The sequence below is a fragment of the Sarcophilus harrisii genome, chromosome 2 (genome assembly GCF_902635505.1).
Source record: "Sarcophilus harrisii chromosome 2, mSarHar1.11, whole genome shotgun sequence".
In the NCBI taxonomy this organism is placed as follows: domain Eukaryota; kingdom Metazoa; phylum Chordata; class Mammalia; order Dasyuromorphia; family Dasyuridae; genus Sarcophilus; species Sarcophilus harrisii.
The window spans coordinates 584,723,135-584,738,061 of NC_045427.1; positions in this window are offsets into that span (position 1 = coordinate 584,723,135).

Below are 14,927 nucleotides of genomic sequence, written 5' to 3' on the forward strand. Positions count from 1 at the left end.
ATGTTAAATATATGTTAAATCCAATATATGTATACATATTTATACAGTTATTTTGCACGAAAAATCAGAACTAGAAAGAAAAAAAATAACTTGAGAAGGAAAACAAAAATGCAAGCAACAATAATAGAAAGAGTGAAAATGCTATGTTGTGGTCCATAATTAGTTCCCATACTCTTCTCTCTGGGTGTAGATGGCTATCTTCATTACTGAACAATTGGAATTGGTTTGAATCCTCTCATTATTGAAGAGAGCCACGTTCATCAGTATTGATCATCATATAGTCTTGTTGATGTGTATAATGATCTCCTGATTCTGCTCATTTCACTTTGCATCAGTTCATGTAAATCTCTCCAGGCCCCTCTGAAATCATCCTGCTGATCATTTCTTATAGAACAATAACATTCCATAACATTCATATACTATAATTTACTCAACCATTCTCCAATTGATGGCCACCCCTCAGTTTCTAGTTTCTTGCCACTACAAAGAGGGCTGCCACAAACATTTTTGTACATACAGGTCCCTTTCCTTCCTTTAAGATCTCTTTGGGAAACAAGCCCAATAGTAACACCGCTGAGTTAAAGGGTATGTACAGTTTGACAACCTTTTGAGCATAGTTCCAAATTGCTCTACAGAATGGTCAGATTTGTTCACAACTCCATCAACAATGTATCAGTGTCACACTTTTCCTACATCCCCTCCAACATTCATCATTATCTTTTCCTATCATCTTAGCCAATCTGAGAGGTGTGTAGTGATATCTCAGAGTTGTCATGGAGGGATATGGGTGTGGCTGTTGTATAAAATTTTTGGATAATGACTTAGAAAAGAAGTTAGACATTCAGACCACAGACTAACTTAATAGCATCTTTGTTGTTTGCTTTCCTTTACTAATCTCAGAGTTTTTGAATCATGAGGTCTCTTATCCAGATACCCCCAAAAGCTAGAACAATATAGATAATGGCCACCCCTACAGAATGGAGAACTCATAGTCTATAAAATTCATAGATATGAAAGTATAACAGGGGAATGAGTCAATAGAAGGCCATTTAAAGAATTATGCAGTACCTTCTATTCCATCTCAAATCCATGTGGACATGGGGAATTACTTATAGAAATTCATGATGGTACTTAATAAAGGAGCCTTATTTCTTGTGGTTATTTCCTGTCTGATTACAATATGGTAAAAAAAAAAAAAAAACCAGAACTGAGTAATTATAAAAGACATGCACAATAAAAATGGTATCTCCTTTTTCCCTGGTACCCAATAAGGCCAGAACTACTGTATGCCTCCAGCTGAAGGACCCTTCCAACAGTGCATCAACCCAATGGCTAAGATGCTGTGTCCTGCAAGCAAGGAAGTGACTCAGATATCAATTATGTCATACCAAGAAGGGAACTTAGTGGGAGGAAGTATAGCAATTCCTTTAAGTCTGAGCTTATTCTCCCTAAGGACTAACATGGTAGAAAGGAAAGAAATATGACTAGTTTTGGGGGGATGTATTTCTACTTGTTTTCTTATTATATGTTCTCCATAAATATCCCATTTGTAAAAGCTAATTGATGCTAATTCCTTATTGATGATATTGAGGAAATATCTACTGATTAAATGACACCTGAGATATTAACAGGCATTGGCAAATAACTTTGGGCCAGTAACTTCTGGCATTTGACTTTGGGAGAATGCACTGGATGGCCAACCAAACATATAGAAAATCCCCAACCTTAGGGCAAGAATTCTCATCCATTTTTGACTTTCTGGGAAGCAAGTGAAAGAAACCTTGCACCCTTTTCAGAATAATATTTTGTTTGCCATATTGATAACTGAAATGTTCAGTAAAGAAATTACTCAATAAATTTGAGTTAGAGATTAGTGAAAATAAGCAAGTATTTTTTTCACATCCAAGTCACAGTATTCTTCTGAAACTATTTATACATCAATTGCTCCCAGCTCATGAGCCCCTTTCTTCAATTTGCTTTTAGAATCCTGAGGATTTCTGTTACCATTGCTATGCTGATGATTTTCAGTCCTATAAAACTAACTTTAATTTCTTCCCAGACTTCTAATCCTGTATCATGAACTGCCTATTGGACATTTAGAACAGGGTGTCCCCATATGCATCTCAATCTCAATATGTACAAAATAAAACACATTATCTTTCCTCTCAAATATTCCCCTTTTCCAAATTTCCTATATACTGTTTAGGACATAACCATCTTTTCAATTACCAATTTTCACTACCTTAGTGTCTTTCTCAACTCCTGAATCTCATTTACCCCACTGCATTTAGATGGTAAGTACAGTGGATAGAGCTCTGGACCTGAAATCAATAAGATCTGAGTTCAAATCTCGTTCCAAGATATGCATTAGCTATGTAAACATGAGCAAGTCAATTAACTGCTATCTACTCCATTATTTACCTCCTGTAAAATAATGATAATAATCTACTTTCCAGAATTGTTATAAGGAAGGGTGTTCTTAAAGCACTTTGCAAACCTTAAAGCATTATATAAAATGCTACCTATTACCCCATATATCAAATAAATTGCCAAATGTTATGTTTTCCATCTCCAAAAGCCTTCCTCACAACCCTATTTCAGGCTCTCATTGTGTCTCAACTAGATTATTGCAAAATCTTCCATTTCCTCTTCCTATCTCAAGGCTCTGTCCATCTTCTTTCTACACAGCCACCAGTCATTTTCCTAAATCTCAACTCTGACTATATCACACACACACACACACACACACACACACACACACACACACACACATTCAAAACACTCCATTAGTTCCTAATTACCACTAAGATCAAATGTAAACTCCTCTCTTAGGCATTTAAAGTTCTTAACAATCTAATCCCTCCTACCTTACTAATTTTCTTCCACATAACTTCTCTCAGACACTCTGGGAGCAGCCATTAACACACTTACTGTCCCATATATATGCTGATCCACCTCTCCCATCATCTTGCAAGGGCTGGGGTCCTTCCTGAAAGTCTTGAGCTCTTTACCTCCATCTCTCAGAATCCCTGCCTTCTTTCAATATTCAGTTTAAATACCACTTTCCACATGAAGTCTTTCTACTGCCATTAATTTACTCCCTCTGAAAACTCTGATATGTGTATGTGACCTGTGTATGTATGCATGTATATATGTGTGATATGTATATATGTGTACATATGTATTTATATATATATATATATATTACATATGTATATATATATATCTACAGACAGACAGATAGATAGATAGATAGACAGACAGACAGACAGACAGAGAGATAGATAGATAGACAGACAGACAGATAGATAGATAGATAAATGGATAGGATAGATAGTAGTAGTCATAGCAGTAGTAGTAGTAATAGTAATAGTAGTAGTAGTAGTATAGTAAGTCAGATCTATCTGTTCCTGACACCTTTTGTGGGTTTTCGTGACAAAGATATGGAATGATTTGCCATATCCTTCTCCAGCTCATTTTAGAGATGAGAAAACTGAGGCAAACAGGTTGAAGTGGCTTACCCAGTTTCACATAGCTAGTATGTGTCTGAGGCCAGATTTGAAATCAGGAAGATGAAGTCTTCCTTACTACAGGCCTGGAATTTTAAACACTGCACCTATTATTAACTGCCTATTACTAGGTACAAAGAGAGTCAGCCTCTCAAAATCTTTATTTTTTCATCTGTAAAATCAAAGAGTAGACGTAATGATTTTTGGTTTCTATCCATCTTGTCTTCTTCATGCTCCCCTGACTCCTTTATCTTATGGGGTAGAACCAGGAAAAGAAAGAAATCTACTTAGCCTGAGGCCATTAAGAGTTTAAAAGTTCCATGAGCAAACTGTTTCTAAGGAAGGATATTTCATTTTATTCTCAGCATATACTTTTTTTTTTTTGACCAGTGTGAGTGTTGTGAGCTTCAAAAGAAAAACTTTCTCTACCAAAGCATATCATCTTTTTTTACAATTTAAGAAGTTAAGGAATTCCCAAATTATATACAAAGTCTCCATGGACACACATGCACACACACACACACACACACACACACACACACACTTACTTGAGATCTGAGAATAATTTCCCTTATTAGGAATTAAGGGACTTGTTTAGGGTCACATGGCCAGCTTATATTATAAGCAGACTTGAACCCAGATCTTTTTTTTTTTTTTTAATAGCCTTTTATTTACAGGTTATATGCATGGGTAACTTTACGCATTAACAATTGCCAAACCTCTTGTTCCAATTTTTCACCTCTTACCTCCCACCCCCTCCCCTAGATGGCAGGATGACCAGTAGATGTTAAATACATTAAAATATAAATTAGATACACAATAAGTATACATGAGCAGACCGTTATTTTGCTGTACAAAAAGAATCAGACTCTGAAATATTGTACAATTAGCCTGTGAAGGAAATCAAAAATGCAGGTGGGCATAAATATAGGGATTGGGAGTTCAATGTAATGGTTTTTAGTCATCAACCAGAGTTCTTTCTCTGGGCGTAGCTGGTTCAGTTCATTACTGCTCCATTGGAAATGATTTGGTTGATCTTGTTACTGAGAATGGCCAGGTCCATCAGAACTGGTCATCATATAGTATTGTTGTTGAAGTATATAATGATCTCCTGGTCCTGCTCATTTCACTCAGCATCAGTTCGTGTAAGTCTCTCCAGGCCTTTGTGAAATCATCCTGTTGGTCATTTCTTACAGAACAGTAATATTCCATAATAACCCAGATCCTTTTTAAGACTAGCTCTCTATCCCACTATACAAATATGCTCTGAATATAGTCTTCAGACTTTTTTGATAAAGAACTAAAACAATTTTAAGTTGGTATCCCCCATATACATATATTTACCTATTTATAAGTTCTATATAATTATATTTATAAATTACATATATAACATTTAATATATATTATTTAATATATATGAATTATTTTTTTATTGTTGTTCAGTTACTTCAGTTGTGTCCACCTCTTTGTGACCCCATTTGAGGTTTTCTTGGCAGAGATATTAGAGTGTTTTGACATTTCCTTTTCCAGCTCAATTGACAGATGAGAAAACTAAATCAAATAGGAATAAATGACTAGCCCCTATCACGCAGCTAATAAATGTCTTAGATCAGATTTGAATTCAGGAATTTGAGCCCTCCTGACTCCACATCCAGCACTCTGTGCACTATAGTGCCACCTAGCCACCCCATAAATTATATGTGTATGTGCATATGTGGAAGCTATGTATAGCCAGAGAAAAAAACTGATAAATAGAAGTATGAATAGAATGATTTTACATATATGTATTCATTTGTGTCTAATGGCAGCCATCTCTAGGGTTGAAAAAAGGGAAGGAAAAAGGGGGGAAAGGAAAAAAAGATATTTACATAATAACTTTATCATATATTTAAAAGGAATAGTAAATTGTACATAATAGATTTGCAGTTTCATGTGGAATCATCTTTTTTAATGTACTATTTTCATGACAATGCTTGTTTTATTCCACAAATTAAAAATAAATTATTCCATAAATTATATTTGATAATAGAGAACCACAGGACTTTGTTGAGTTTTGAAGTTTGATGTTTTGGGACATCTACACTTTAGAAAAATCACCTTGGTAGCTGAAGAAAAAATGGATTGTAGTGAGGAGGGCATTAAGGAAAGGATACCATTTGGAAATTGTGTTTCAATAGTTCAGATGAAAGGTTATGAGGGCTGAACTAAGGTAGATTATGGGAGTAAAGACAAGAGGACAGAGGGGGGAAAATGTGGAGGTAGAGACAATTTAGATTTTACAATTTATTAGATACAAGGAGTAAGAGAGAGGAACACTGACACTGAGAGTAAGAGTTTGGGTAACTGGAATAATGGCAATGTCCTTGATGTAAATGGCATAGTGGAGATGAGGGCATTTCAATGAAGTCTTCAATTCATCAGTCTTCAGCCTGCCACACACTATCTATGTTATCATCTTCTCTGTCTCATTCTATCCCAATTGAAATGAAATGGGGAAGGGAGAACTCTTACTACCAGTTAAGACCCTAGAGAACAAGGTACCCTTTAAGAGGATGTCTGCTATATCTAGATGATCTTTAAGACAAGATGGAGATATCTGGAGGTAGAACAGACTTTTAAAAAATAATAATAATATTTGATTCTCCCTCAATTACATGTAAAGACAATTTTTAATACTCATTTTAAAAATTTCTTGAGTTACAAATTTTCTTCCTCTTCCTTCCCTGAGATGGTAAACAATTTGATATAGGTTATACAAATGCAATCATGCAAAATATATTTTATATTATTCATGTGGTAACAAAAAGACAGAGACCAAAAGAAATAACAAACAAGCAAAAAAAAAAAATGCTTCTATGTGCATTCCAAAAAAACAGATTTTTTCTCGTGATACCTATGAGGTTACTCCTATGAGAAAATGATTAGCTAAACTTTCTTATTACAATTTATTAAAAATGAACACATCCTGTAACTAACCAGAGTCTACAAGTACGATTTGAGAAATTCATTCTAGCCTTAGCTGTTCCTGTCTACCTGTCTGCACATTCAAGCTTGACATATTAGTTATATCTCTAGTGTTTACCAGCGAGTTTCTTATATTAGTTATATCTCTAGTGTTTACCAGCGAGTTTCTTATTTTACCTGACAAAGATTTTCTCCTTCTGTCATCTGTTCTTTGGTCTGTAACTATTATTTTCCCTTATTTGCTCTTTGAAATTCCATTGTACTCATCTTACTTATATAACTTAAATCTATACAAGATTGCTGAGACTGATGTTCTGGGATCAGTGACGTTGTTCAGCTTGCTCTCTGAAAGTAACTACAAGAATGGGGTGGGGAGAATGGGATCCCCAACTCTGTATCTTGGATTGTATAATTGGTGGCAGTATTTAAACAATGAATTGTTGCACAACTTTTGTCTCAACAGTAAAGGTTGAGATATACATATAATTAATTGCCTTGAGAGGCTAAAGCCTAGTTCTGAAGGGCTATGGGATTGGGAGCTCATGTAAGGAGGGGAAAGGCAGAACTGGGGAATGTTAGGGGATGTTTTTTTTTGGGGGGAAGCTCCATGATTGGCTGTGATTTTGAAAGTGAAAAGATTATTTACCATACTTGGCCATTGGGTTACATACACATTGGGAGTAATACTAAAGTCCTCCCACTTTGGAGATCATTGTATATATGTTAGAATATATGTATAAATGTAATGCCAGAGAAACTGAGTAAGATAGAGATTAGAGAGTATTTAATAATTTATTAAATGGAGAGATATACTGGGACCAATAGATCCATGTTTGTTTCCAGGACTGAATGAGACTATCATCTCCAAGAATACAGCAAATGATGGCTCAGACTCAGGTAGACTGAGGATGGGATGGAGTCAAGGTGGTGAAATATTTGTAAAAGCTACATATGTGCTAATCATGTTTATTTTATTAAAAAAACTTAAGGAGTTTTCCTGTTTATTTTTATTACTGTTTATATTAATGCCGTTTAAACTAATTTACATGCAATGCTTAAATAGTAAATTAGTTCTTACCTGAGATATTCCAGCAACACATCTCAAATTGCACCTTGTTCAAACCATAGAAATTTCAAAATACATGAGAACTGGGATTCAGGTAAGCAGACAAGATCCCTTTTTCCTCTCAGAAACAATTATCCACTTCTCCTCCTGAAATTCTCAGGGATGGCCATGCATTTTTGTCCAGAGGGTAAATGTTGAATTTGATGATAATCACAATGTTTATTCAGCATTCTTTTAAACTGTGCCTAATAGTTTTGCCAGCAAACACAGGAGACTCTTGAAGGGGGGAGATGGGGGACTGGATAGATTTAGAACAATGTGGGAGGCATAGCAAAAGTAATTTCAAGAGAACTGATTAATTTAAAAGGCAGCCCAATACTGTGCAGGTGGGAAATCAGGGAGCCACTGAATTATTAAACAGATCTTGTTTTCATGCAAATGTGTTTAGAGATAAGAAGGGGCACAAATAAATTGAACTCTCAGCAAAACCACTTTATTGTAAATGTTTAAATCTGCAGTTAGAGATTTCTTCTGGCACTAGGTGCTTTCACGCATTTAAATGAAAACACACAGAATGTTTTGTATCTGTACTAATTCAGTTTGGTGAGATAAAATCTTAAAGATATTACAATTAGTTGTTTGGTAGTTTGTTTCTTTTTTTTTAATATAATGTTTTGTGTAAGTTAGTAAGCCCAATAGGATATTCCAAAAGATGAAAAAAATAAATAAATAAACATAAGATCATTCCTCACAATGGGAGAATCTAAAGGTTAGGGAAAATTGTATGCAGAAAAGGAGCTTATAACCTATGCAATTGGAATAACTGTAATTAAAAGTTTTTGAAGTCTGAGGAAATCTACTGAAATGAATTTATACAATTTCAACATAATGATATAATTTCAACAAATGATCCTAAACTCAAGGCAAGGGAAATTGGCTGATGCTTTTAAAAATATTTTTTATTAATGTTTTCTATTTTTTTTTACATCACCATAGTATCCCTTCCCCCTCTCACTTCCCAAAGCCATCCCATATTACAAATATTGTTTTGTTTTGTTTAAGAAAGAAAAAAATCAGCGTAACTGACTGATACATTTAAAAAGTCTGAAAACATATGTAATGTGTTTTCCTTCTGCCTCCTTGGGGTGGGCATAGGAGTATCTTATTTATATGTCTACACTTGAATGCCATTTAATCTTTATAATTTTGTTATTTACTTTTGTTTGGTTTTGGTTTTGGTTTTGGTTTTTTTCCACTTACACTGCTTAGTTACTATGTATATTATTTTCTTGGTTCTCTTTTATTAACTCTGTATCAGTTCATATAGCTTCTTTTATGCTTCTCTTCACTCATCACATACATCATTTCTTACATCACCATAACTATCCAATTACATTTATGTACCACAATTCAACCATTCCCCAACTGATGACCATCTCCTTGGTTTCCAATTCTTTGTAGTTGTTGCTGTGTTATTTTGATGAAGTCCTGGGTGTGATTAATAGAGAAAGAATGAAATATAGAAGAAATTGCTCCCTAGGACAGCACACAGATGGTAATAAGTTTAGTCTCATGGTCCCACCCTCTGTGGAGGTCCACCCTCCTAATTTTGATCCCCTTTGTTGTGTTCTGTCAGAAATCCCAGCCATGTCCCTAAAACTAAATTTCCCTTATCATATGCCATCTTTGCTGAACCTCTTTGGATCAATTCACCATGACACTCTGCCCTACAATATCTTTTCCCTCCCTCTTCCCCCTTGCCACGCGGTATCTCTCCTTTCACACATAACTTCCCCCCCTCCTGACCCATTCCATCTTTCTACTTAAAGCTAATTCTTTTAGGGTGCTACCAGCTAAGGGCATGCTCCAACCTCATGGAGTGTTTCTGCTGGCTAATTGTGAGTTCTACTAGAGAACTTGTCTTTTCCATTATTAATTATTAAAAGCCCTTTCCTTGCTATGGACTCTCCCAACTCTATTTCATATTTACCAGTCCTAGTGTTTATTGTATCTCTTTATTTTTTCTGTAACATCTTTTCCAAAATAAACCTACCTTTTGCCAAGGAGACTGGCCATTGTGAATTCTTCATGTGAACAAACCCCAACATTAGGTACTCTCTTAAATAGCATCATCTGGTCCCTACAACCACATCATTTGATACCTCAACCACATCAGTTTCAGTTATATCTTATTTTCTATGACCCCATTTGAAGTTTTCTTGGCAAAGAGACTGAAGTGAAGACAATTTCCTTCTCCAGTTCATTTTACAGTTGAGGAAACTGAGGCAAATAAGATTTAGTGAATTGTCCAGAGTTATATAGCTAGTAAGTTTCTGAGACTAGACTTGAATTCAGGGGCTCCTGACTCCAGACCCAGCACTCTATCCACTCTTCCTCATATAAGGGCTGCCTGTAAGTACTTCTTTTATGAGAAGGGAATGATTTTAACAAGAACAGATTCTCTCCCTTTCCTACTCTTCTTTTCTTTCCCACCAATGAAAAAAGGGGAGCACAAAGGAAAAATCTTTTGTCTCCTCTCTTTTATCTCCATTTCTCATATCAAACAAGCTACTGAAAAAAGAGAAAAGAATAAGCTCAGAAATATGTTTCATATAAATAATTACATTCAAATATATCATAAAACATAGAATGTTATTATGTGCTTTGGTATTAATAACATGTCATTGATGAAAATGATAAACTGAACAGGGCCTTTCCATTTAAAAATCCTTCCAAGTTATCAAAAGGCTACTTATCATTATTTTTGTTCAGAAATCCATCTCACTACTATCAGCTGACCTACATCTATCCATCTTATATACAAGAATTGCATAAACTATTTTTGTAATATTTTGCTAAAATCCAGGAAAGCCATATCAACAACATTTCCCTGATATATCATTCAGTAACCGTGTTAGAAAAAAGAATTTATTCTATCATGATCTATTTTTGATGAAGTTGTACTGTTTCTTTGAATTCACTTCTTCTTTTCATCAACGTATGCTGACAATTTCTGATAACATAATCTAGAATCTAGCCAGGAATAGAAGTTTTAAGCTCACTAATTGTAGAGTTTACAGACTCCAATCTTTTCTTTTTGGAAAACTAGAACATTTGCCTTCTCTAAGACTACAGCCCCTCTCCAGTATTTCAAAGGTAATAGATACTGGCTCATCATCACTCACATGTATGAATTATTTCACCACATGGTTATGCAGTTCATTTGAGCCTTGAGACTTATTCTTTCTTGGGGGCATCTAGTTTTTACTGTCTCCCAAGGGAGACACCAATTTTTTGTTCTATCCTTTCCTGTCCAAAGATCATCCTCCTTTTCAGAGAAAAGAGAAGTAAACTGAGAAGGTATACCTTGAATCTGAGGTCAATTGCCCTCACTTCACCAATGCTGAGAGCTGACTCTGTTCTTTCTACAAAATAGATACCCTTCCTCTAAAAAAAAAAAAAAATCCTAAAAAAGAACAAATCTCTTTTTGTGCTTGGATTTTTTTTTTTCAGCCTCAGCTGAGTTTTTGTACTTATCACCCATTTCTTGTCTTTCTTCCATCTTCTGTAAGTTACCTAATCAATTCTCTATGTAGCCTCATCAGTGACAACACCCTATTTTCCTTGTAACTGGAATTGCTTTTCTTTATGTTTTCAAAATTTCAATCTCGAAAGCTTCCCACTTCACTGAGTTGATTTTCCTTATAAAATATTAAGACTTGTAATTTTACTTATCATTTTTTAACCTTTTAAAGTTTGGTATTTTAAATTCTAGAATATATGTCAGACAAATACTGGTTTTCCTCTCCTTGTTTGTCCCAAATTCTGTGATGACACCAAAAACAGAATTTCTCTCTTCCAGTTTTGATTTTCCTTCCATCTGAGATTATTTCCCTTTTATACTGTATGTATGCTTTCTATGTATATATTGTCTCCATGTTGTTTTCTCCATTAGAATATCAGTCCCTTAGTGTCCAGTAGAAAAGATAATATTTTTTTCCTTTTTTTGAGTAATGGGAGACTGTTGGATATGCAGACACCACAATATTACTAAGATTTTTTTTTATCCACATGGAAAATACTAAGGACCTGCTTCTGGGAGTGTGAGGTACTGAAGTACATATAGACATTTTGCCGTGTCTTCCATATTGTTGCTAGCAAACTTTTTCTATTGTCTTCATAAATGGAACTGCAATAGCTTTGAAGTGGACTGACTTAGCAACTGTGTGTGTGCCTTTGTGGCTTTCATTTTACCTGAGGCTAAAGGACTTTTTCACTCATACTATCTAATTGGGGGGAAGACCTGACAACTTTTTCTCTACTCCTTCCCAATGTTAGCCTTCAAACCCAGAGAAATACCTGTTTCTTTGGCTTTTAAATTCACTTTTTTCCATCCTAATTACAGATAATGGAGTCTCCTATCTGGGCCAGGAGCAAGAAGTGATTCTTGGTGATTCAAGAGTCCAGGAATCCAGGCTAGGTATTGCAGCCAGGCCAACAGTGACACTGCAGATCAGAGATCTGTGACTTTGGACTTGAACTTGGTGGGAATAGTGCTATGTAGGAGAAGAGCCCACTCACTTCCTCCAAAGAGGAATTTTGCCCCTGAGGCTGCTGGGGAAATTATGCACATATTTGGTTTTGTTATATCTATTCATAAAAGATAATCTCTGTTAAATAGTTATATGGAACTGGAGTCCCAGTCTCTGTGTTCCCAAAAATGGGAGGACACTACCAATGGGGCTTATGTTGCGGTAGAGAAGACATTCTCAAATGTCCTCCGGGTACTAGAAAATCTTTTGGTGGGTAAAAAAGTAATAGACCTGGACCTGAGAGGATGAGGTCAGAGTCAAGTCATGTTATATTTTTTTCTGTATGTGTATGTATATGTATGTAAGTGAAATTTTTAAGTCCCTTAGGGAGTATTTGTCCTTATGTATAAGGCCCATTTGCACATCAAGAGTCAGATTTGTATTCTGGATCATCTATCTATTTCTTGTATGACTTCTTTGGACAAATTATTTCATCTCTATGACCTTCATATCCCTTTTCTTTTTTTTTTTTTCAACTTAAAAAAAATTCTTTTCTACTAGATGAGGGAATCATTGTATGACCTCTAAGATTTATTCAAATTTTAAGTATCTGAGCTTCTGAATAATGTATTATATGTAAAATAGCCATGGATTATAACCAGATTATGGTTTATTTTAACCTAAAAGTTTCTAGTTAGTCGTTCTAACTAATAAATGAATATTTCCTCTGCTTTCCCTCTAATATTCAGAAACTGAGGTGTTTTCCCTCTAATATTCAGAACCAGTGATAATGTCTATTCTGAATTCTCTCTTGTCATTAGGAACCATTAGAGTAGATTAATTTAGACAACCTCAGAATTACTTAGTGAGTGCTATGGAATATTAGAAATCTTGCATACATTCTGTAGTTGCTATCAATACACAAAAATATTCTTTGAAGAAATTCACGACTATGAAGATTATTATATATACTTTCTTCTCATTTTATCCATTAATCTCCATGGAATAAAAAGTAACTACGTCAACATTTAAGAAAAAGAGGAGATTTCCACAAAAGGATGAGGAGGTTGTTTTAGAATATGCTTTTGCCATTGTTTGTTTTCCCTTTTCTATCAAGAAGAGCATTTTGGGCATCAATCAATTATGATTTTAATGATGATATGAGGGGAGAGTAAAAAACTGGGAAGATCCATTATTAATGGTCTTCCTAACTTTGAGCAAGAGTTATAACCTAACTCTTTGATAATGTCACATTTGTATAGTGCTCCATTGTCATAAGGAAAGCAATGTGATACAATGGACAGAGCACTGGGAAGGCAGACTCATCTTCCTGAGTCCAAATCTGGCCTCAGACATTTACTAGCTGTGTGACCTCAGGCAAGTCACTTAACCTTGTATGCCTCAGTTTCCTCATCTGTAAAATGAATTGGAGAAAGAAATGATAAATCTCTTCAGTATCTTTGCCAAGAAAATCCCAAACAGGATCACAAAGAATCAGACACAACTGAAATGATTGAACAATACTTGTCATATTTACTATTTTATTTGATGTGCTCAATAGCCCTGTTAGACATAAAATGTTTTATCATTCTTTGTGCCAAGATGGCAGGGAAGTCTCTACTTTCTGCTAATTGTTTTCACTTCCTGGAGATATATCTTTGATAAAAGAGAAGAGAGTAGGGGAAGATTCGATTTGTTAACTCATAGTAGTACCATTCCAGTCTTTTTGTTGAATGTCAGAAAATACAGTATGGTTATACTACACTTATGTTTGTACAAAGTACAAATTGGTTTTTCTTATAGAAAGAAAATGAGAAGGATTGAACAATATATTTCAACTCTCTGAGTTATAAGGTAGAATGAAATTTTTCTTGAAAGAATGGAAGAAATTCTTCAAGAAGGAAATAAAAAAGACAAAGACAAAAAAAGAGGCAGGGAAATTGAATTTTCATTTTTATCAAGAATGTTGAGGGGTAAAAGAGTGTGAACCAGGAATAAAAAAAGGGATCTGAAAGCCTCTAAAGAAATGTCAAATCTAATGATACCTACCCATGTCTGGTGAATTACATAAGAAGAAAAAAATGAGGAATCTAGAAAATATTGCCAAAGATTATGAAGCCCTGGAAAAACAACTAAAGATCTTAGGGATTTAAGTGGCATTTTAATCAGTATTTCTGATTAAAGCAAAAGAGAAAAGTAGAATTGAGATGTGAACGATAACTGGAAACTTCTGTTCCATGTATCCTGGCCAGGAATGGATTGGACCTACAAAATGTCAGGAAAAGCAAATTTATCTGGGATCTTGCTAGCCTAATTAAAAAAAAAGATGTTTCACTCAAAAGGGAGAGAGAAGAAGAAAAATTTCCCCATAAATTCACTTAGGCTGGTATCATAGAGAGTATCAGTTACAAAATATAACATGAACAGAAGAGAGGATGAATATTTCACAGAAGAAAATAGAAAAAAATTATTCACGTTACCCAACTCTTCAGCATCTTGATAGGTATCTACAAAGTGTACTATGAAGGCCAGGATAAGTAGTTATATATATGTAATCAATGTGTGTGCGTGTGTGTGCATGCATAACTGTATGTATGTGTATATGTATACTGCCCAAGTAGATTATGTATGTTGTTGAGGAATTCCTCAATCCAGAGATTCCAAGATCCTGCCAGAAAGTAATTCCTCCTATCCTGATCCATTTGACTAGAGATCAATAAATCAAGATGTAATTCTAGAAGATAAAAAATGTAATTACCAATAGCTAATGGGCATTTGCCAGTTACATAGCAATGGCCCCAAACAAAGGGAGATACATATTAGTGTAATATTATGGATGACAAAAGCATTTCAAAT